At 37.9% G+C, this 21,251-nt stretch overlaps 1 protein-coding gene across 11 annotated transcripts in view; it reads left to right on the plus strand.

The window, feature by feature from the left end:
- MRTFB (myocardin related transcription factor B) overlaps positions 1-21,251 on the plus strand; it is a 201,881-nt gene that overhangs the window by 100,386 nt on the left and 80,244 nt on the right. The gene's annotated exons all lie outside the window — the stretch shown is intronic.

The following is a 21,251-nucleotide window of genomic DNA, read 5'->3' on the forward strand; positions in this document are numbered from 1 at the left end:
ATACACTACCACTTCTGAAATTGTTAAAATACATTTTAATTCCATTTGTTAAGGTATGCCTTATTAGCTGATGTAAAGTCTTCAGATGTATCCTGGCTAAGACCAGGGAATTTGGGCGCAGACAGCTCTGAGGTTAAGAATCCCAGCCAGTTACCTTACCACTGTTATGGTTTTGTCATCTGTAAATTGGGATGAAAGTAAAATAAACATCCTTATCTGTTAGGGTTGTTGAGGAAATAAAATGAAATAAAACAAAGTTCTTAGCATAGTCTTTTTTTTTAATTTTTAAAAAATTTTTATTATTTACTTATTTATTTTTGGCTGCATTGGGTCTTTGTTGCTGCGTGCCCGACTTTCTCTAGTTGCGGTGAGCGGGGGCTACTCTTTGTTGCGGCGCACGGGTTTCTCATTGCGGTGGCTTCTCTTGTTACGGAGCACGGGCTCTAGGCGCGTGGGCTTCAGTAGTTGTGGCTCGCGGGCTCTAGAGTGCAGGCTCAGTAGTTGTGGCACACGGGCTTAGTTGCTCCGTGGCATGTGGGATCTTCCCAGACCAGGGCTCGAACCTGTGTCCCCTGCATTGGCAGGTGGATTCTTATCCACTGTACCACCAGGGAAGCCCCCTAGCATAGTGTCTAATATACAGTGAGTTCCCAATAAATGTCTCTAATAATTACTATTATTTAATCGTTTCTATTTTATAGGAATAAAGGAGTTACAATGAAATTTAGTCTCATTTATATTATGCCTAGAATGTCATCTGCTCTATTTGAGTGGTTCATCAAAATATGTTTACATGGTAAACGAAATTTCAATTTGTGAGATGGTAAAAGTCCTCTTGTTGTAAATTAATTTTGTAGCTCAGAATTCTGGAGTGCTTGTTGTTTTTATAGACTCTTCATTAAAATGTTTTTCTCTAGTGAGCATTACTAGACTGCTTTACTGAATTGTGGCTTTGGGGTTTGTAGTGTGTCACCTGACTCTCCCTCAGATGCTCAAACTGGGTGCAATCTTCGATAATGTAGAAACTTTTTCTTTATTTAATCTTGTTAATTCTTTTCAAGTGGCCTCATTCTTAATGTTTTAAAAGAAATGTCAGGCATAACTTATTTGCCAAAAATCATAGAGAATGACGATAGTGTGTAATATATGAGTCATTTCCTAGAACAATATCAGAATCATATGAGGTAAGGAAATACCTATTTTGCAAAGAGTCAGAATATAATGCTTTGCTGAGAGGTCTGATGAAATAAAATACTCATTTCTTTTCAATTTTAAATCTATAGAAACGCTTTAAAATTGTAATAAGTATTTTCTCAATAGTTGTCTCGCTTCTTTTTATAGAAGTCTATATTTGCTTATCTAGAATTACAATACCTTAAGATTTGTTGAAGTGAATTACATACAGGCTGTTACTATGAGGAAACAGTTTGGAGTACCAATTCAAGATATTTTAATATAAGAAATATCTTGTTAAGGTTTAGTTTTTTCATCATAAATATAGTGCATAATCATTTTAGACCATTTTTAAAATTTGAAGGATAAAAAGCAGAGCATGTAAGTAAACTGTAAGTCCTACCACTCAGAGTATTTTGTCCTAATCCTTTTTTTCATTCATATAATTTTTAGAATAACAAAATGGGGACCATAATGAGCGTCCATTTTTATGGCCTCCTGTTCTCCCCTCACCCTCATAGTGCACATTTTTCCATGTTGTTAAAATATTCCTCTGAAAATGAAATCATTTTTTACTTCTTCAGCTCCCTGTAAACATCCAATAATTACTTTTTATTTTGAAGCCATTATTTCAGTGGCTATACAGTATATCATTATATATTTGCTATAATTTAATCACCCTTTATTTAACATTTAAGATCATGTCCTGGACTTTGCTGCTGTGGTTAATGCTAAGATGAATAGCATTGCACATAAGTCATTTTATTTCTATATATATTCCAGAATATTTTTTTATAATAAAGTCATAGATATTGAATTACAGGGTCAACGAGTTTAGACCTCTTTCTGGGTTCTTTAACATATTTCCTGGAGCTTCCTAGAAACATACCAATTTATACTTTTATTGGCAGTGTTTGACAGTATTCACAGCATTCTTATCTATTTGAAAAATGTTTGTCATTAAAATTTTTTAAAGTTGAAGTTATGTTTTGCATACACTGAAATGCACAGCTCTAATATGTACAGTGGGATGAGTTTTTTAAAACTTTATTTTGAAGTAACTTCTGACTTAAGGAAAGTTACAAAATATAATACAAAGAATTCCTGTATATCCTCCATCCAGATTCCTCAGATGTTAATGTCTTAATTAAATTTGCTTCATCATGCTCTTTCCATATCTATACATAATGCTTTTTCCCTGAACATTTGAGAGTAAGTTGCAGACATGTTGCTTTTTTTTTTTTTTTTTTTTTTTTTTTCCCCCGGTACGCAGGCCTCTCACTGTTGTAGCCTCTCCGACTGCGGAGCGCAGGCTCAGCGGCCATGGCTCACGGGCCTAGCCACTCCGCAGCATGTGGGATCTTCCCGGACCGGGGCGCGAACCCGTGTCCCTGCATCGGCAGGCGGACTCTCAACCACTGCGCCACCAGGGAAGCCCAGACATGTTGCTTTTTTACCTGTAAACACTTAAGTGCGTGTTTCCTAAAAATAGAGATATTCTCTTATTTAACCACAGTACAGTTATTTAAATCAGAAATTAACGTTGATACAGCATTATTAACCAATCCCAGACCTTATTCAAATCATGCCAATAGTATCCTTTGTAGCAAAAGAAATAAAATATGTTTTCCCCATTTCACAATCCAGTCCAGGATCCCATGTTGCATTTAATTGGTCTCTCAGTCTCCTTTAAAATAGAATCTTTTCTGTAATCTTATACTTTTTTGTTTTTTGTCTTTTATAATGTTTTTGAAGAGTATAGGTCAATTATTATGTGGAATGACATTAAATTTGGGTTCATCTCTTGGCTTCTTGTGATTAGATCAGGTCGTTCCCCTCTGGCAGGAAGACCACAGAAGTGATGCTGTGTCTTCTCAGCTTTCCCTTTGTAATTTTGTAATTAATAAGTATGTTATAAGGAAATATTTTTACATTATGTAAACTCTCACCTCATCCAACTCTCACCTATACTAAATAGTTTTAGTATCCTTGGTAATTGTTGCCTAAAACAATTATTATGCTGGTAATTGCTAAGTGGTGATTTTGTAATTTCATCATTCCTTACATTTTATTAGACAACGTTCTACTTTAAAGACAAGCTTTCTTTTTTGCCACTTTTATCTGTTAATTTATATCATTGTGGAATCATGGAATCTTATTTTATTCTAATTATTAGTAAATAATAGTATGTATTAAGAGCAGTTCTCTTACTATTATTTATTTTATTGCTCAGATTGTCTTAGATTTAGCCAGTGGGAATTCCTTCAAGCTGGCTTCTACGTCCTTTTTTTTTTAACATCTTTATTGGAGTATAATTGCTTTATAGTGGTGTGTTAGTTTCTGCTGTATCTGTGACCTTTTGACAGGTTCCCTTCATTCTTTGAGAAATTATTTGCTTTCTGGCACAGAAAGATGTTCCTGGCACAGAAAGATGTTCCAGGCTCAGCTTGTACTTTGCCCTAGCCCTGGAATCAGCCCTTTCTCCTGGGAAGTTCAGTTCATTTTAGTGCAGTATTTATAAACCAAGATCTGGGAGCGAGCTGTATTCATTGCTACTGTTTGTTCTGTTTGTTCATTGCTTCTAGATCCTCTCAGTAGGCAGAAATAGGAAATACATGTGTGTATTCACATTTACACACATACATCTATATCTATTCCTGTCTGTCTGTGTCACTGTGTATATTAAAAATCAGGCATCCTTACTGATATCTCCAGTTTCAACACAGCATCACAGGGTTCATTCTACCCTTCCCCCTTTCCATGTTTTTAATGCTCTTCTCTGACAGTGAAGAACCCCTCGTCCCACCATCCACAATATATTATGTGTTTAATTCTTGAATCCACATAAAGTAGTTTCAGAATTACTAACCCATACCACTGTGAAAAATAAATTCACAGTGTAAGTTTAAGGTGTTCAGCATAATGATTTGACTTATATACATCATGAAGTGATGACCACAGTAAGTTTAGTGAATATCTGTCATCTCATATAGATACAAAATAAAAGAAATAGAAAAAAAATTATTTCCTCTTGATGAGAACTCTTAGGATTTACTCTCTTAACAACTTTTTTTAAAAATTAATTTATATATTTATGGTTGCATTGGGTGTTCATTGCTGCACGTTTGCTGCGCATGGGCTTTCTCTAGTTGTGGCAAGCGGGGGCTACTCTTCGCTGCGGTGCATGGACTTCTCATTGCGGTGGCTTCTCTTGTTGAAGAGTATGGGCTATAGGCGTGTGGGCTTCAGTAGTTGTGGTGCGCGGGCTCAGTAGTTGTGGCTTGAGGGCTCTAGAGTGCAGGCTCAGTAGGTGTGGTGCACAGGCTTAGTTGCTCTGCGGCATGTGGGATCTTCCCGGACCAGGGCACAAAGCCGTGTCCCCTGCATTGGCAGGCAGATTCTTAACCACTGCGCCACCAGGGAAGTCCACAACTGTCCTATGTAACATAGAGCAGTGTTAATTATATGTATCATGTTGTGCATTACATCCCTAGTACTTATGTATCTTTTAAGTCGAAGTTTGTACCTTTTCACGGCTTTCACCCAATTCCCCCTCCCCCCACTCCCACCTCTGGTAACCACAAATCTGATCTCTTTTTCTGTGAGTTTGTTTTCAAAGTACAATTGACCTACAACACTATGTTAGTTCCTGGTGCACAATATAGTGATTCAGTATTTCTATACAATTCAACATGATCACCACAATAAGTCTAACAACCATCTGTCACCTTACAAAGATATTACATAATTATTGATTCCATTCCCTACACTCTACATTTCATACCCGTGACTCATTTATTTTGTAATGGGAAGTTTGTACCTCTTAATCTCCCTTACCTATTTCCCTCATCCCCCACTTACGCCTCTGGCAACCACCTGTTTGTTCTCTGTATCTGTGACCGTGTTTCTGTTTTGTTGTGGTTTGTTCATTTGTTTTGATTTTTAGATTCCACATATAATGAAATCATATAGTATTTGTCTTTCTCTGACTTATTTCACTTAGCATAATATCCTGTAGATCTATCAATGTTGTCACAAATGGCAATATTTCATACTTTCTTACGGCTGAATAATATTCCTGTGTGTGTTGTGTGTGTGTGCCATACCTTGTTTATACAGTCATCTATTGATGGGCACTTAAGTTGCTTCCATATATTTATTATTGTAGATGATGCTGTAATGAACTTAGGGATATATATATCTTTTTGAATTAGTGCTTTCATTTTCTTTGGGTAAATACATAGGAGTGGGATTGCTGGATCATATGGTAGTCCTATTTTTAATTTTTTGAGGAACTGCCATACTGTTTTTCTGCAGTGGTTGCACCAGTTTACATTCCCACCAACAGTGTACAGTACTAGAGTTCCCTTTTCTCCACATCCTAAACAACACTTGTTATTTGTTGTCTTTTTGATAATAGCCATTCTGGACAGATGAGAGGTGATATCTCATTGCGGTTTTGATTTGCATTTCCCTCATGATCAGTCGTGTTGAGTATCTTTCCATGTGTCTATTGGCCACTATATATGTTCTTTGGCAAAATGTCTACTCAGATCCTCTGCTCATGTTTTACTTGGGTTGTTTGTTTTGACGTTGGATTGTATGAATTATTTGTATATTTTGGATATTAACCCCTTATTAGAGATATCATTTGCAAGTATCTTCTCCCATTCCATAGGCTGCCTTTTCATTTTGTTGAAAGCTCCCTTTGTTGTGTAAAAGCTTTTTAGTTTGATGTAATCCTACTTGTTTACTTTTGCTCTTGTTGCCCTTGCCTGAGGAGACAGGTCCAAAAATATTGCTAAGACCCATGTCAAAGAGCAGACTGCCTATGTTTTCTTCTAGTTTTATGGTTTTGGGTCTTAACATTTAAGTCTTTTGTCCATTTTGAGTTAATTTTTGTATATGGTGTAAGAAAGTGGTCCAGTTTGATTCTTTTGCATGTACCTGTCCAGTTTCCCCATCATTTATTGAAGAGGCTGTCTTTTCCCCATTCTACGTTCTTGCCTCCTTTGTGGTAGCTTAATTGACCATATAAATGTGAGTTCATTTCTGGGCTCTCTATTCTGTTTCGTTGATCTGTGTGTTTGTTTTTGTGCCAGTACCATAATGTTTTGGTGACTGTAACTTTGTAGTACAGTTTGAAATAGGGAGCGTGATACCTCCAGTTTTGTTCTTTCTTAAGATTGCTTTGGCTGTTCAGGGTCTTTTGCATTTCCATACAAATTTTAGAATTATTTGTCCTAGTTCTGTGAAAAATGCCATTGGTATTTTGATAGGGATTGCATGGAATCTATAGATTGCCTTGGGTAGTATGGTCATTTTAACTGTATTATTTTTTCTAATTCATGAGCATGGTATATCTTTCCATCCATTTGTGTCACCTTTGATTTCTTTCTATTTCAATTTCTTTGTAATTTTCTGAATACAGATCTTTTACCTCCTTAGTTAGATTTATTCCTAGGTGTTTTATTCTTTTTGATGTAATTGTAAATGGGATGGTTTTCTTAATTTCTCTTTCTGATAGCTTGTTGTTAGTATATAGAAACGTGGCCAATTTCCTTGTATGAATTTGGTATCCTGCAACTTTATCAAATTCATTGATGAGCCCTAGTAGTTTTTTGATGGCATTTCTAGGATTTTCTGTATATAGTGTCATGTCATCTGCAAACAGTGATGGTTTTACTTCTTCCTTTCCAATTTGGATTCCTTTTATTTCTTTTTCTTATCTGATTGCTGTGGCTAGGACTTTGAATACTGTGTTCCATAAAAGCAGTGAGAGTGGGCATCCTTGTCTGATTCCTGATCTTAGAGGAAATGCTTTCAGCATTTTACCCTTGAATATGAGATTAGCTGTGGACTTGTCAAATATGGCCTTTATGATGATGATGTATGTTCCCTCTATACCCACTTTGTTGAGAGCTTTTATCATGAATGGATGTTGAATTTTGTCAGAAGCTTTTTCTGCATCTGGTGAGATGATCATATGATTTTTATTCTTCAATTTTTTAATGTGGTGTATCACATTGATTTGTGAACATTGAACTATCCTTGCATCCCTGGAATAAATCCCACTTGATCATGTTGTGTGATCCTTTTAATGTATTGTTAAGTTCAGTTTGCTTATATTTTGTTGAGGATTTTTGCACTTGTGTTCGTCAGTGATATTGGCCTGTAATTTTGTGTGTGTGTGTGTGTGTGTGTGTGTTAGCTTCATCTGGTTTTGGTATTGAGGTGATTCTGGCCTGGTATAGAAGCAATCTGGTACAAACTGGTACAGAGTTCAGAAGCAATCCTTCCTCTGCATTTTTTTTTTGAATAGTTTGAGGACAGTAGGTGTTAACTCTTCTTTAAATGTTCGGTGGAATTCACCTGTGAAGCCATCTGTCCTGGACTTCTATTTGTTGGGAGTTTTTATTATTACTGACTTATTTTCATTTCTGGTAATCGGCCTATTCATATTTTCTTTTTCTTCAGTCTTGGGAGATGGTATATTTCTAGGAATTTGTACATACCTTCCTTCTAAGATGTACATTTTATTGGCATGTAATTGCTCACAGTAGTCTCTTATGATCCTTTGTATATCTGTGGTGTTGGTTATAATTTTTCCTTTTTCATTTCTGATTTTATTGATTTGGGCCATCTCTCTTTTTTTCTTTATGAGACTGAATAAAGGTTTATCAATTTTGTTTATCTTTTCAAAGAACCAGCTCTTAGTTTCATTGATCTTTTCCTTTTTTTTTTTTTTTGTCTTTTTCATTTATTTCTGCTCTGATCTTTATGATTTCTTTTCTTCTGCTAACTTTGGGGTTTTGTTTGTTCTTTTTCTAGTTCCTTTAGGTATAAGGTTAGGATGTGTATTTGAGATGTTTCTTGTTTCCTGAGGTAGGTTTATATTGCTATAAGCTTCCCTCTTAGAACTGCTTTTGCTTATCCCATAGATTTTGGATTGTTATGTTTTCATTTTCATTTGTCTTCAGCTATTTTAAAATTTCCTCTGTGATTTCTTCAGTGATCCATTGATTGTTTAGTAGCATATTTTTTAGTCTGCATATGTTAGTGGTTTTTTGCAGTTTTTTCTTGTAGTTGATTTCTAGTCTCATGTGTTTGTGGTCGGAAAAGACGCTTAATATGATTTCAGTTTTCTTAAATTTACCAAGGCTTGTTTTGTGGCTTAACATATGAGCTAACCTGGAAAATGTTCCATGTGCACATGAAAAGAATGTGTATTCTGCCACTTTTGGATGGAATGTTCTGTATCTATATCTATTAAGTGTATTTGGTCTAATGTGTTTCTTAGGCTAGTGTTTCCTTATTGATATTCTCTTTATGATCTGTTCATTGATGTAAGTGGGATGTTAAAGTCCCCTACTATTAATTGCGTTACTGTCACTTTCTCCCTTTATATCTGTTAAGATTTGTCTTATATATTTAGGTGCTCCTATTTTGGGTGCATATATTTTTACAATTGTTATATATTCTTCTTGGATTGATCCCTTGATCATTATGTAATGTCCTTTTTTGTCTCCTGTTACAGTCTTTGTTTTAAAGTCTGTTTTTTCTGATATAAGTATGGCTACCCCAACTATCTCTTCATTTTCATTTACATGGAATACCATTTCCCATCCCCTCACTATTAACCTGTGTGTGTCTTTAGATCTGAAGTCTCTTGTAAGCAGCATATATATATATATATATATATATATATATATATATATATGCGTCTTGTTTTTGTATCCATTCAGCCCTTCTGTGTCTTTTGATAGGAACATTTAACCCGTTTACATTTAAAGTAATTATTGATGTATGTACTTTTTGCCTTTTTTTTTTTTTTGCGGTACGCGGGCCTCTCACTGTTGTGGCCTCTCCCGTTGCGGAACACAGGCTCCGGACGCGCAGGCTCAGCAGCCATGGCTCACGGGCCCAGCCGCTCCGTGGCATGTGGGGTCTTCCCGGACCAGGGCACGAACCCGTGTCCCCTGCATTGGCAGGTGGACTCCCAACCACTACGCCACCAGGGAAGCCCACCATTTTTTAAAATTGTTTGGGGTTTGTATTCTTTTTTGTAGTTCTTTTGTGTTCCTTTCTTATTTTGTTCTCTTCCCTTGTGATTTGATGACTATTTAGTGTTATGTTCAGATTCTTTTCTCTTTGGTATGTGTACCTGTTTTAGATTTTTGTTTGTGGTTACCAGTGAGTTTTATATGTATGTATATACACACACACACACACAATTATTTTAAGCTGCTGTTCTTTAAAGTTCAAACTCATTTTAACGACCCTGCATTTTTATTCCCCGCATCACCACCCACATTTAATGTTTTTGACCTCATATTTTACATCTTTTTGTTTTGTATGTCTCTTAACTACTTACTGAGGATATAGGTAATTTTACTACTTTTGTCTTTTAACCTTCCAGCTATCTTTATTAAGTGGCTAATCTTCTACCTTTATATTTGTCTTTACCAATGAGATTTTTCCTTTTGTAGTTTTCATATTTCTAGTTGTGGCCTTTTCTGCTTAGAGAAGTCCCTTTCCTGCAAAGCCAGTTTCATGGCTTTGCTTTGCTTGTCTGTAAAACTTTTGATCTCTCCTTCAAATCTGAATGATAGCCATGCCAGGTGGAGTATTCCTGGTTGTAGGTTTTTCCCTTTCATCAGTTTAAATATATCATGCTGCTCCCTCCTTGCCTATAGAGTTTCTGCTGAGAAGTCAGCTGTTAGCCTTCTGGGAGCTCTCTTGTATGTGGCTTTTCCCTTTCTGCTTTTAATATTCTCTCTTCATATTTAATTTTTGCCACTTTAATTGCAATGTGTCTTTGAATTGACTTCTTTAGGTTGATCTTATTTGGGATTGTCTGTGTTTCCTGGACCTGGATGTCTTGTTTCTTTTCCCAGGTTAGGGAACTTTTCAGCTGTTATGTCTTCAAGTACATTCTCTTTCCCTTTCTCCCTATTTTTTCTTTCTGGGACTCCTATAATGTGAATGTTAGCACATTTGCTATGTCCCAGAGTTCTCTTAAACTGTTTTCATTTTTTTTTCCTCTTCTCTGTTCAGTTTGCATGATTTCTACTACTCTGCCGTCTAGCTTGTTGATCTGTTCCTCTGTGTCATCTAATCTGTTGATTCCTTCTAGTGTATTTTTTATTTCAGTTATTGTGTTCTTCAGCTCCGTTTGGTTCTTTATATTTTCTGACTCTTCGTTAAACTTCTCATTGTGTTCATCCATTCTTCTCTCGAGTTCTTTGAACATCTTTATGAACGTTACCCTGAACTCCTTATCAGGTAGGTTGTTTGTCTCCATCTTGCTTAGTTCTTCTGGAGTTTTGTCTTGTTCCTTCATTTGTAGCACATTCCTCTGTTGCCTCTTTTTGCCTAATTCTGTATTTATTTCTGTGTATTTGGTAGATTGGTTACATTTTCTGATCTTGGAAAAGTGTCCTTATGTAAGAGACGTCCTTTGTGGCCGTATGCTCTAGGGATGCCCTCTAAGTGGGCTGCATGGGCCCTTCTGTTGTGCCGGGTCGAACAACTATGGGCATGATGGTAGGGGTGATTGGCCCCGACCCAGTTGCTTGCTTGGCCCTGCCTTGTGTAGAGGCTGCCAGGCACTGATGAGTGGGGCTGGGTCCTGGCATGGCTGGATGCACAGCCCGAGGAGTTCTGGTGCTGGTGGGCAGGTTTGGGTCACAGGGTGGCTGGCTGCAGGGCCTAGGCATCCTGGAGGTGGTGTCATCTGCTTGTGGGCTGTCCTGGGCCCAGGGCTAGTGCTGGCCCAATTTGGATATTCCTTCATCCTTGTAGATTCATTAATTTATATTTTGAGTGTGTGATATATTCACAAGGTTCTGAAAGTCAAAACTGTACCAAAAATGGGGCTTCCCTGGTGGTGCCTGCCGCTGCAGGGGACACAGGTTCATGCCCCGGTCCAGGAAGATCCCACATGCTGCGGAGCGGCTAGGCCCGTGGGCCATGGCCGCTGAGCCTGTGCGTCCGGAGCCTGTGCTCTGCAACGGGAGAGGCCACAACAGTGAGAGAGGCCCGCGTACTGCAAAAAAAAAAAAAAACTGTACCAAAAATGATGTTCTCAGAAAAGTGTTGCTGCCTACATCTCCCTCCCATCCCATTTCCATCCCCTAATTCTTCCTCCCTGTTTCCCCACCCAAGGAAGGGGATTAATCTCATTAGTTCTAGTTTACCCTTCCTTTCATTTTTTTCCTCCTGAAGCAGCTATAACTATACATTTTATTGTTCTCCCTTCTCCCTTATGCAAGAAGTAACATTGATACTGTTTTGTAGTTTGCTTTTTTTTTCCACTTAACATATTCTACAGGTCTCCTGGTATCAGTTCATGGAGATCTTCCTTAGTTCTTTTTACAGCTGTGTAGTATTCTGTGGTGTGGATGTACCATAGTTTATTCAACCATTCTCCTGTGTGTGGGCATTTAAGTTGTTTCCAGTATTTTGCAGTAACAAGCAAATTGCTATAGTAAATAACTTTTGGCATATACCATTTTATAATGTTGGAGGTGTATCCTTCAGGTAACTTCCTACATGTGGAATTGCTGAGTCAAAAGGTAAACGCATTTGTAGTTTTGTTAGATATTGCTAAGTTCCTCTTTCAAGGGGGTGTACCAGTTTGCACCCCAATCAGCAATGTGTGAGAAATAAACATTTCCCCCACAGCCCCACCTACAGAATGTGTTGTCATACTTTTTTGCCATCTGATGTTCTGATATAACTTTAATTGCACTTCTCTAATTATGAGTAAGGTCGAACATCTTTTCATATGCATAAGGGCCATTTCAGAATCTTTTTTTGGAGAAGAGTGTGAATTATCTGTTCATTTCTCTGTTGGGTTTTTAAACTCTTTTATTTTTACAGAGTTATTTATGTATTAAGGAGATTAGCCCTTCCTCTTCAGTGTTTTTGTTCTGTTTTTAACGTGGCCAGAATTTATCAGTCTTTTCTTTTTATTGCATTTGGATACGGGGTCATAGAAAACCTTCCCCTATGTCCAAGGATCCCATCAGTATTTACTTAAACAGTACTCATGGTTTGATTTTTTTTTATTTTAACATTTTCATCCCTGATCTACTTCAAGTTTATTTTTATCTAATCAGACTCTTTCTTCCTCCCCTATGTGACACTTTTTTTTTTCCTGTGTTTTCCTGGTTTGCCTTGGGTGTTTTTATTTTTTCCATATGAACTTAAGAATCACCTTGTCTAGCTCAATTAAAAAGCCTGTTGCTATTTTTATTGAAATTGCATTAAATGTGTAAATTAACTTAGAGACAACCAACATTTTAATAATGTGGTATTTTATCCTATTCATGAACAAGGATTATCTATGTGTGCAAGCCTACTTTTGTGTTTTTCAGGAGTTTTGTGCATTTCTTGTTAAGTTTACTCCTGAGTTTTTGTCTTTTTGCTGTTATTAATGGAGTTTTCTCTACTATTATGCTCTGTAACGGCTTGCTTGTGTATCTGAAGCCTGTTGATTTCTGTATGTGCTTGAATTTATCCTCCTTGAAAGTTTGCCAGGTTTCTTGAATCTGTACTTTATGTATTTCATCAAATTTGGGGAGTTTTCAGGCATTATATTTGCAGTTATGTTTTCTGCCTCATTCTCTCTGCCCTCCTGGAACGCCAGCTGCGCATAACCTTATGATATCCCAAGCGTCTCTAGGACTCTATTCTTTGTTTTTTTTAATCTTTTTTCTCTGAGGCACATAGTTTATTTTCATTCTTTCATTTGTACTGATATAATGGTTTATGGATTTGAAATTTTCTCTGCTCACTGCTTTAAATATTTGCCACAGATTCTGATTATACCCCCCAAAACTATCTTTTTTAAAAAAATTCTTTCATTTCAGTTTGTATTTTTCCTCTTTTCTGTGAGTTAATAGAAGATGTTATTAATTTCCAGGTAGACAAAACTTTTTAGTTTTTTATTTTATTAATAATTTTTAGCATTATTGCATTGATATCAGAGTGTTGTTTATAATATTTTTTGTTTTATGGAATTCACTGGAGTTTTCTTTGTGACCTAGTATATGATTTTTTTTGAATAGTCTGTGTTTTTTGAGAAGGTGTCTTCTCTGTCATCAGGGTGTGAAGTTCACTGTATAGCAATAAGATCTCCTTACTGCTTATGCTGTTTTGGCCTTGTATATCCTTGCTTATTTTTTGTCTACTTCATCTGTCTTGTACTGAGCTTGGGAGATTAAAGTCTCCTGTTATTTGTGTGTTTTTGTCTATGTCACATTGCATCTCCTGTCTTTTTTGTTTTATAACAGTAATTATGTTGTTTTGTACATAGTCACAGCTGTTATAGCCTCATTGTTGAATCCGGCTTTTAGCATTAAAAGATGTCCTTTGTCCTGTAAAATGTTTTTCACTTGAATTTTATGTTTTCTGTGTTCAGGATCACTACCCCTTCACCATCCTCATCTGTAACACACATCAGTCCACCCAAATCATGCAGGCCTGTCAGTCACAACGCTCCAGGTCACACCACTAGCATGCACATGAGAAATAACGCAGTTATTATATATGGGAATTATTTTATTTTACTTTAATAGGTTGTTGTTTTTTTGTCTTAAGATTCTTTAGAGCAATTCTGCTGCTCAGTTGTTTTCAGAGTTCAGACACCCAGGAAAATAATCTTCTACTGCATTAAAGTTTGTAAACAGTAGAGACTGTTTCAAAGTTATCCTATCACATCAAGGAATTTGTCTGTTTCCACAAGTGCCATTGTCTTTAAAAAAACAAATTTATTGAAGTATAATCGACATACAATATATTGCACATATTTAAAGTATTCAGCTTGAGGAGTTTTGATATCACCATAATCAAGAACATTTTCATCACCCTTAAAAATTTCCTCATGCCCCGTTGTAACCGTTCTTCTTTCCACCACAGTCTCCAAGCAACCACTGATTTGCTTTCTGTCACTATATAGTTCGCATTTTCTAGAATTTTTTATAAAGGGAATCATGTGCTCTTTTTCTTGTCTGGCTTCATTCCTTCCGCCTAATTATTTTGAGATTTATCCATATCTTTGTTTGTTATTCTTTTTTGATGATTAGTATTCTGTTGTATGGATACACCAAAATTTATTTATTCATTTACCTATGTATGGATGGTCATTTGCAGTTTCTGGCTATTACAGATAAAGCTACCAATAAAGTTCTATTGAAGAAACCATAGTTTCAAAAGCTAAGCATATACCTACTATATGACCAAGCCTTTATTCAAAAGAAAGGAGTATAATTATATACACAAAGATTTATACAAAAATGTTCATGACAGAATTATTCATAGTAGCTCAGAACTGAAAAGTACCCAAATGTCCATCAACAGGTGAATGGATAATCAAAATATGGTCTCTCCATACAATGAATTATTGCTCAGTAATAGAAAGGAGCTAACTACTGATGTATGCAACAACATGGATGACTCTCAGAATCGTTATGCTTAGTGAAAGAACTCAAACACAAAAGGCTACATACTGTATGATTTCATTTACTTGCAATTCTGGAAAAGGCAAACTACTCCATAATGATAGAGAGTAGATCAGTGATTACCTGAAGCTAGGTGTAGCAGAAGTATGTACTGCAAAGGGGCAAGAAGAAACTTTTGGGAATGATGAAAATGTTCTGTACCTCACATGGGACCATGGTTTCACAGGTGTGTACCTCCATCAAAACTCACCAAATTATACACCTTAAATGGGTGTATCTCATTGTCTTTATGCCTCAGTAATCTTGATTTTTAAATGCCTGTCAGATACAACCAAAAAAATATAACAGGTAGCTTTAGTTGTTAGTTTCCTGTGAGGAAGATGCTTATCAACTAGCCTGGACTACTGAATGTAAGAATTTACTTAATTAAAGAAAAACATCACCATGTGAACCTGATTTAAACACTGAGATGGCTCTCATGGGAGACAAAAAGATGAATGAGATGCAGTTGCAGCTTTTGAAGATTGTAAGGTTTACTAAGATGGGGAAGGGATATCAGGAATATGAAGAGCATCCAGACACATTGAAAGAAAGCATAGTGAAGCAGTGAAAAGCGTCCCCTCCCCCAGAGGAGTGCCCTCTGGGTCTTCCAACCAGAACTGTTTACGTGAAGATACTTGCTGTTTGTAAATACACTTGATTGTCAAGGATTAAGACCTATGTAATATTTTTTACTTTTCTAATTGAAAAAAAAATTGCTCAAACAACTTCTTTTTCAACCAGGGTTCTGTGAGAAAATTAATCCCTATACATGTGATTAGAGTGACTGTTTTCTTAATTATCCCGAGGATGACATAGCTAGTACCATTCTAGACACATAGGAGAGAAGTTAATTCATTTTATACAGTGGATACCTTTGGATATTAGGGCCTAATTCTCTCACAGAACCCACTGAGAAAAGCTAGTAGTCTGTATCCATACTGCCTAGGTTACAAATCCATCTTCTACTCCTTAAAAGCTGTGTAGCTGGAAAGTTACTTAACCGCTCAGTACCCCAGTATAAAAAGGAAAGAGTAGTAGATAGAGTTATTGAGAATAGTGAACTGAGTGGGTGTATGTGAAGTGCTTAGCATCATGTATAAATAAAGCACTTCAGTACACAGTAAGTGACATATAAACGTTAGTACCAGCGTCGTCATCATCTTCATTATTATTCACAGAAGGCTGAGTCCTCCCATGACAGGTATCATGAGTGTTCAGATCTGACTCTTCGGGGGTGTTGAGAGACATCCTGAAAAGCTTCTGAAAGAGATTGATGCTGGAGCTAGTTCTTGCTTGGGTACAGTTTCCATGGGCAGAAATAGAGAATTTCAGGCAGAAGAAAAAACTTGAGCAGAGATAAGGAAAACTCAGAGTGTATCAGGAGGTAAAAGGAGCTTGATTTAGCTGAAGCATAGGCAACATGTCGGGGGTTAATAATGCTCCTCAGGAAGGTGGGAGACAAAGCATCAGTGGCTTTGAATGCCAAGATACGAAATGTGGGCGGAATTACGCTGGTAGGGAGAGGCCTGGATGAATGTGGGTCGGTTGAGTGACATTCTGTTATTTACCCAGGCACCATTACTTGTGCAGGCGGTGTCCCAGGCACTGAGACTGTGAGGACGAGTGAGACAGCTTTGGTTTTATGGACCTACCTGAGGTCTAGGCTAAGCCCATTGCTTCCCTTTAAAACAAACAAACAAACAAACATCTTTGTTTTTCCAGCAAAGCCTAACTTACAAAATTAGAGATGATTTCGTCCTGAGTAGAGCATGTAATCTTAACATCAAGGGTATTTTAACTGCAGAAGGAAAACTCATTTAGGAACTGCCGTTTAGAAAGCAAGAAGCTCCTGAATGCAAAGTAGGGCACGTGTGTTTCTGTGTGCAGTGGTGGGTGTTTAGGGTTGACGGTTGATGCCAGCGCAATCTCAGTGGGCACAAAGGATCCTCGCGGAGAAGGTTCATTCATTGATCACAATTTTGTAAGTAGGTGGGAGGGAACTACAGTCCTGTCTGGATTCCCCTCTGCAAGAAGAAAGATTGCTTTTTCCTCAAAGACAGTAGATGGGATGGGAGTTGGAAGGTGGAGTGGAGTTTATGTCTGAAGACCTCAATATTCATAAATCTTAGGATCCCAAGTTACTTGCTGAGAAAGGTAAAAGGGTGGTTATGTAGCGTTGCCTTGAGGAAAATGGAGATGCTTTGGAACAGTGGCTCCGGTAATTCAAAGTAGAGTCAATAAGAGATAAAGGAAACATTTTGGAGCAGGGGTGAGGGCATGACATGATTTTATATTGAAATTGCATAGTCCTCTTGCCTCCTTAATTTCTCAAGCCATGCTTGGTGTTATCTCCACCTTTTGTCGTGACTCCCAAGATGGCAAAATAGGATCCCCAGTCGGATTAGATAAACGAAGGCAAATGCTTAATTCTCACCTCAGGAAAATGTTGTGGAAGGTGAGCAGCAGAGTAAATGGGTCCCCTCTCTCCGTTTGAGTTGTACGGTAAAGCAGTGGTTCACAAACTTAAGAAATGTACTGACCCTTTAAGAACAGTTAGGAGATGACTTAATGTTTATTAGTGTAATGTTGCGGAATTAGGTACAACTGTAAAAGAAGTATAAACTCCTTGTGCTTAGTAGCACTTGCACAACTACAAAACAAGAACACTTTTGTATGTTATTTACAGAAATCTACAAAGCTAATGAAATTCAAATCGGTGTTAATTTCCTGTGACACCTGCATTTCTGCATAAATGTGACTGCTAGATGCCTGACCGTGGTGCTCACTGCTGTCACCTAGGCTCAAGCCTGTGCTGCCCCCTGCCACGGTGCCTCGCTTCTCCCACCTGCTTCTCTGTTAAGACCGCTGCAGGCTGCTATCACTTTGCCTTCTCTAGGCCTGAATATGTCATCACCGCAAGGTCCAGCTCTCTTTACTTTGCATTCTTATATGGCAACACTTGATTCTTTTTTCAAGGTTAACAAAATGAAAACACGAAATTTTTAAATTTTCCACAAAGAACTCATCCAAGAAGCCATCCTTGGATTCCTGAAAGTATGTCCTCGGGTTTGTTCTACCCAGTTCTCAGAGCCCATGGCTGACTACTTGGCTGTGATTAGTCACCTGGGGCGGTTTTTCTATTTCATTATTCCAGTTAAGTGAAAAAGTATCAGCAGGGTTCTCTGCGAGTATAAAAATTTCAGATTTAATCTAATACATGAAATCTCAAGTAGCAGAAAGACACCAGAAGGTGTTAAGTGCCAAACCAAAAAATGATGAACTTTATCTGCACCCTGCTGCAGCCTCAGAGGGTGGGGTTGGAAAACAGAATGCGTGTGGTGTGGTGGTTAGTGTGGTGGTCTGCACTTATGTCTGTGTGTATATGTCTTGCCGGAGAAACCGCAAGCCTAGCAGACAAGCAGCCATGGGGGAGACAGACAAAGGAGATCATTCCAGAAATGAGCCCCGACAGACTCCACCGTTTGGGGAGTGCCAGTTTTGCCTGTCCTAGGAATTTTATATGCATTTTTTCCTGATTTTTGTAATCACAGAAAACAGCTACTGCTGTTGTTATCGTTAATGCACTGCTGTAGATGAGGCAGCCATGACACAAAGATGTTGCCACTTTTCCAAGACCTCATAGCTCTCACAGCCGAATTATGTTTAACCCTGAAGTTGTATTCCTTCCGCAAAACCATCCTGGCTCTAACCTTCATAAAATCCATCTGTGATCTTACATCCCGCTGAAATTAAATTACCAATTTTTCTTAAATACATGCCTCTGAAAATCACATGACAATTTAGTAAACAGGAAAAAAAAAACCCACAGGCTTTTGCTTTTGGTGAAAAGAATGTTGGAGTGAGAAAACCAGGATTAAGGATATGTGTCCACCAGCAGAGCGACTTGAAAACGCATCATTTCGTAGCTGAGCTGCACTTTCTCTTTTAACAAAACAAATATCGATACGTGTTTCCCTCAGAGCTGCTGAGGGTCAGGAAGATCCTCAAGATCCTGCTAAATTTACTCGTGATCTAAAAACCATGATCACAGACGGTGAACATTTGTTCTTTTCTCATTGAGGGTTTCCTACATACAGTTCTTTCTTATTATCTTATTATTTTTTTCCTCAACAAAATAGGAAATACTGGCTTTCCCTCTTGTAAATTAAGCATTCTCAACAGGAATGAAAATTGGCCCTTGGGGTATAGGCAAAGAAATCTTTTTAATGTATAATGTACAGATACACGTAGAGTACATAAATACAGTAAATCTGTGATGCTAAAATTTCATGGAAAATGTTTTAAAAAATTATATTAAAAAGGGTCAGGAGCTGTGATGTAAAAAAGGTCGAGAAACACTATGGTAGTCAGTCTCCTTGTTACAGGCGCTGACCTCAGCATCAGACTGGTCGTAACTGGATGATGTGCTTCCAGTCTTCGCTAGGACTCCATCCTCTTAACGTGTCACTCCTCCCATCTATGCTAAACCCTCAAAGCTGTAGTCATTTCATTCTCCCTTATAGTCCATAACTCAGAATTCAAGGAAATCTGCTTTGAAGAAATATAATCTAAGGAAGGCTCTTGGTTGTAAATCTTCCAGCCAGTTGTCTGTGTTTATACATTTATAAGTAACTCTCAGGCTTAGAAGTAGAGAAAGGATTTGGATGACTTTCTCAAAGCTGATAAAGTGTATCCTCTCGTCTCTTGATTATCCGTACTAAAGATCTGGGGTTGGGGGGAGAAGACAAAGGACACCAGTAACTGAGATGCCATCAGAATGCTGCGATTGAGTGGTGCCGTTGTCACGTGAGGACCCGCCTGAGGAAGAGCTAGGAAACATGTCCTCTGCCTCACCCACTGCTTGCCCCGCCCCAGAGGAAGCTCTCTCCCCTCAGTGTAAGCAGAGGTTAATCAGCCAAGTGTTAATGGTCCAAATTCAGTCCTGAAAAACCTTGCCAGGTCTGCCGTTCACATCTTCAGAGAGGATAAGGCAAACCCAGGAGGGCAGTGCCTCTGCATTCTAGGATGAAAGATTATGATAAGCACAGATCACAAACGCAACTCTCAGCCTGTTTGGCCCTGTTGTAGTGTTCGGTTATGCTACAATACTTAGTTGCTCAAATCACTGATATTCTTTCAAAATCTTATCTTAGAAGTGTTAGAAAAATGTATCCCTCCTCATGAAACAGTCGTTTCCATAATCTCTTCATATCTGCAGTACTATTCAATATCCATGTATTTAAACAGTGGTAAAAATGAAGGACTTTTAAGATATGCTGTCTGATTTCACAGATAGCACTCTGTACTTGTCCTTGTTTACAAAAAATATTTTAAATTATCAATATTATCAAACTGGGCTTAATAATTATGAAATTACTGGAATTTACCATACCATTTAGTAATTGTCTAAAGATATATTTTATAGTGGCATTTGTAATGTTAAAAAGGAGAAAATTAAGGATCAAATATGTATTTTACTGAAAATATGACACCCTTAGGAAAAAAATTTAGGTGTAACCTGGACTGAAATTTTTCTCCCTAAATACGTCCAATCTGACTGACTATGACTCCATAAATGTTGTAATACTGTGCTCAGACTGTGTGAAGGAAGCCCCAAAGTGCCGGCATCTTCTTCAGTGAATGTTCACCTGAGGACCTGTTCCAAAGCACCCAGAGGTGGAAGGCAAAAAGAAAAGGGCATCTTCCTCGATCCCAAGGTCCAGAATGCTGCAGGAGAAGTACAGACAGTACTTAGTATTTAGCAGTCTCTTTGCATTCTGTGACTAATTATTTTATTTATTACTTTTATTTTATTCATTATTTTTGAATATTTTTACGTTGGCGGAACATTGCCCAGTTGGTAACATCCTCAGGTTTTTCCTTACTGAAGCACAGCACCCTCACAATGATAGTCTTTCTTGTCAGCAGTTTTATAGACGTATATTGACTCTGCCAGGTTTTTGTGTAGTTCCCTTGAGCCATGTTTGTTTCTGTTTTGATTCCCTGAGGCCTTTCTTGGATTGTCCTAGTCTCCAAGCCATACAGTTTTTCTCACGCTTATTAAATATCTATGCTTGGGGTAGTGGGAAAATTGACTTGATTTATGGTACTCTCTTTCATACTAAAACAGCTCTTTTGAGTGTAGACACAAACACTGTGGAAGCATATTTATCAGAGGCAAAGTGAATTTAATCACCTATCATCTGACGTTAAACGCCACTCGTGACAATAGAGCCAAGTGCCACTGAAGATGATGTAGCACATAAGGAACAAGGGCAGACCTACTGGAAAGCAGTTCACATGATAACTCTGGGCTTCTCCTACCAGGAGAGAAGGCAGGTCTCCTTCCTCCCTCCAGCCCTAATTCAATCCAAGAGACATTATGTGGGGCTGAGCAAGGCAGCTGCCCCGTGGGAGTGGGGGCAGCAGTCCAGTGCCACGCTTCAGAGCCAGTGGGTGAGCAGACATCTGCCTTGGGTTTGGCCACAGCAGTGACAGTAATGGGGTGGGCAGGGTATCCATGAGTGGGGTGGCAGAGACCATGGGACAAGATTCTCACTATAGGAGGAG

Source organism: Stenella coeruleoalba (genome assembly GCF_951394435.1).
Source record: "Stenella coeruleoalba genome assembly, chromosome: 15".
Lineage (NCBI taxonomy): Eukaryota > Metazoa > Chordata > Mammalia > Artiodactyla > Delphinidae > Stenella > Stenella coeruleoalba.